Here is a 3,855-nt window from a genome sequence, read left to right as displayed (position 1 = left end):
TGTTGTTGAGAGAGATAGGACCTCAGCCCTCCTCAGAAAATAGAGACGGCTTTGGCCTTCCTGTGAGGGCTTGAGTGTTCTGGCCCAGTCCAGTTATTGTCTAAGTGCACCCCAGGTATTGTGGCCTCCACAATGTCCACACTGACCCCCTGGATGGAAACAGGGCTCACTGCTGCCTTGGCTCTCCGATCCACCACCAGCTCCTTGGTCTTGTCACGTTGAGCTGTGGATGGTTCTGCTCACTCGTGACAAAGTCCCCAACACCACAGCTCTCTGATGACTCTGCTGTGGTTGGATGTATCGCCTCGTCCCCCTCGCTGTACATCCAACACAGCAGAGTCATCAGAAAACTTCTGAAGATGGCAGGACTCTGTGTGGTAGTTGAAGTCTGTGTGATGGTGAAGAGGAAGGGAGGGGCAGTCCCCTGCGGGGCCCCGGTGTTGCGACACTCGTCTGCACACACAGTGTTGCAGGGCACATACTGTGGTCTGCAGTCAGGTAGTCAACCAATCCAGGACACAAGGGGGGGATCCACCTGCATCGTTGTCAGCTCTCACTCAGCAGGGCAGGCCGGATGGTGTTGAAAGCACTGGAGAAGTCAAAAAACATGAACCTCACCGTGCTCGCGGCTTGTCCAGGTGGGCGTATATGGGTTTGAGCAGGAAGATGATGGCGTCCTAACTCCCAACCGGGGCTGGTAGGCGAACTGGAGGGGGTCCAGGAGAGGCTCACCATGGGCCGCAGCTGTTCAGAACCGTCTCTCCAGGGTCTTCATAATTTGGGAGGTCAGTGCATGGGTCTGTAGTCCTTGGCGTCACGTGACGTGGGCGTCTTTGGCACAGAAACGAGGCAAGATGTTTCCACTGCACGGGGACCTTTAGAGAACTAAGGCTCAGGTTGAAGACATGGTGAAAGACTCCACATAGCTGAGAGGCACAGGCTTTGAGCACCCCAGGATGGATACCATCAGGGCTGCAGCCTTATTAGAGTGGAGTCTGGTCAGCTGTCTTCTCACCTGGTCAGCAGTGAGGCACCCAGAGGTCACAGGTGGGTTAGGGGGAGGGGGAGTCAGGCTGGAGAGAGGTGTTAACGGAGGGCTAGAGGAGGGGGAGGTAGGGCTCTCCCAGGAGGAGGACAAGGGACAGTGAGGGGGGAGGGGGGGGAAGTGTGGGGTTGGAGGTTGGAGACAGCAGTTGTGTTAAGGGGGGTGGGGCAGGAGCAGAGCATCAAATCTGTTAAAGAACAGATTGAGTTCGTTGGCTCAATCTGTTCTTTAACAGATTTGATGCTAACTATCCGCCCATCCCAAGAGCACCTCATTTGTTGAACTTCCGAGCACTCCAACTATTTTCTTTTTTCTAAAGATTATTTTTTCTTTCTTGACATGAGGAGCATAAAAGGCCGATATGCCATGTTCTATGCTACTCTATGTTTTACTTTGGCTGTGGTTTGTTCTTCCTGCATTTTATCTATTTTATTCAGAGGATATTAGGCTGTGCGTTGCTTTCAGTTTAGAATCATTAACGTTGCTAGACAGACCTCAGGTGAAATCTCTATTACTGTCCATCATAGATTTTGTTAGGGCACTGTGTGTCAAGTATTGGGCCCCACTGTGGAATTGGAGTGGATGTTGCCAAAGGAATATATTTCTGTTTTAGTGTTACCTTAAACGTAGTGCAATGATGCACTGCTAGAAAAATATTGACACAACAAACCATCGTCTTTCATATATTTCCTTATAAACAAAAAATGTGCAGTAAATCGCCAGCACTAATGTCAACACACATAAGCAGTTTTTGTGAGGGAATGAAAAAAGCTTTACAGTCCAAGAGGCCAAGGAAACATACAATACATTTATAGTGCCTTTTTGAGACTCAGAGAAAAATTTACATGGATAGGTATCATCAGTGTTTCATACTAGAGAGAGCATAAATGTGAACTTGAGATGATTCTGAGGGACCTGAAATTGTACCTTGCCACGGGTGCTGGATTCATGCAGAAGATATGTTGATCATGTAAAAATCCATCTTCTCAGGCTTCAACTAATGCATTATTTGTCAAATTATTGTGGTTTCGGACCATCAACGTCCTGTGAGGAGCTACTGGCAGCTACACACGTGATTTACTGTAGGTGTATGCTACAGTGCCTTGCGAAAGTTTCGGCCCCCTTGAACTTTTCAACCTTTTGACACATTTCAGGCTTCAAACATAGAGATATAACATTTTTATTTTTGTGAAGAATCACCAACAAGTGGGACACAATTGTGAAGTGGAACGAAATCTATTGGATATTTTAAACTTTTTTAGCAAAAAAAAAACTGAAAAGTGTGCGTGCAAAATTTTTGGGCCCTTTACTTCAGTGCGAAAACTCACTCCAGAAGTTCAGCGAGGATCTTGAATGATCCAATGTGTCCTAAATGACTGATGTGTGATAAATAGAATCCACCTGTGTGTGATCAAGTCTCTGATAAATGCAACCTGCTCTGTGATAGTCTCAGGGTTCTGTTGAAAGTGCAGAGAGAGCATCATGAAGACCAAGGAACACACCAGGCAGGTCCGTAATACGTTGTGGAGAAGTTTAAAGCGGATTTGGATACAAAAGATTTCCCAAGCTTTAAACATCCAAGGAGCACTGTGGCAAGCGATCATTTTGAAATGGAAGGAGTTCAGACACTGCAAATCTACCAAGACCTGGCCATCCCTGGAACTTTCAGCTCAGACAAGGAGAAGACGATCAGAGATGCAGCCAAGAAGCCCATGATCCCTCTGGATGAACTGCAGAGAACTACAGCTGAGGGGGGAGAGTCTGTCATAGGAAAAAATCAGTCGTACACTGCACAAATCTGGCCTTCATGGAAGAGTGGCAAGAACAAAGCCATTTCTCAAAGATATCCATAAAAAGTCTTGTCTAAAGTTTGCCACAAGCCACCTGGGAGACACACCAAACATGTGGAAGAAGGTGCTCTGGTCAGATGAAACCAAAATTGAACTTTTTGGCCACAATGCAAAACGATATGTTTGGCGTAAAGGCAACACAGCTCATCATCCTCAACACACCATCCCCTCTGTCAAACATGGTGGTGGCAGCATCATGGTTTGGGCCTGCTTTTCTTCAGCAGGGACAGGGAAGATGGTTCAAATTGAGAAGAAGATGGATGCAGCCAAATACAGGACCATTCTGGATGAACAACCTGTTGGAGTCTGCAAAAGACCTGAAACTGGGACGGAGATTTATCTTCCAACAGACAATGATCCCAAACCTACAGCAAAATTACAAAGAAATGGTTCACAAATAAACGTATCAGGTGTTGAAATGGCCAAGTAAAAGTCCCGACTTGAATCCAATCGAGAATCTGTGGAAAGAACTGAACCCTGCTGTTCACAAACGCTCTCCATCCAACCTCACTGAGTTCCAGCTGTTTTGCAAGAAGAATGGGCAAGAACTTCAGTCTCTCGATGTGCAAAACTGATAGAGAATACCCCAAGCACTTGCAGCTGTAATCGCAGCAAAAGGTGGCTCTACAAAGTATTAACGCAAGGGGGCCGAATAATTTTGCACGCACCACTTTTCAGTTTTTTATTTTTTTATATAAAAAAATACTCTTTTTTATATCTTTATGTTTGAAGCCTGAAATGTGTCAAAAGGTTGAAAAGTTCAAGGGGGCCGAATACTTTCGCAAGGCACTGTATATCCTTGACGTTCCATTTCCGGGATTGCTCAGGTGCCGCAGGAAATTCCGCCGGGTGCATGTCTTTTTGCCGATGTCCGTTTCCTTCATTTTTCTTTGTGTTGGAATTTTAAACGATTCCGGTGGATTTCTGAGGACTATGGTTAACTGCTCCTCAGATCTCTGC

At 46.2% G+C, this 3,855-nt stretch overlaps 1 protein-coding gene across 1 annotated transcript in view; it reads left to right on the top strand.

Moving 5' to 3' along the window:
• Positions 1-3,855, top strand: part of dnah7 (dynein, axonemal, heavy chain 7) — a 170,550-nt gene that overhangs the window by 49,232 nt on the left and 117,463 nt on the right.

This window comes from Etheostoma spectabile, chromosome 4 (genome assembly GCF_008692095.1).
Source record: "Etheostoma spectabile isolate EspeVRDwgs_2016 chromosome 4, UIUC_Espe_1.0, whole genome shotgun sequence".
In the NCBI taxonomy this organism is placed as follows: Eukaryota; Metazoa; Chordata; class Actinopteri; order Perciformes; family Percidae; genus Etheostoma; species Etheostoma spectabile.
Note: the sequence above shows the minus strand (reverse complement) of the source record. Positions and strands in the feature narration are given on the sequence as shown.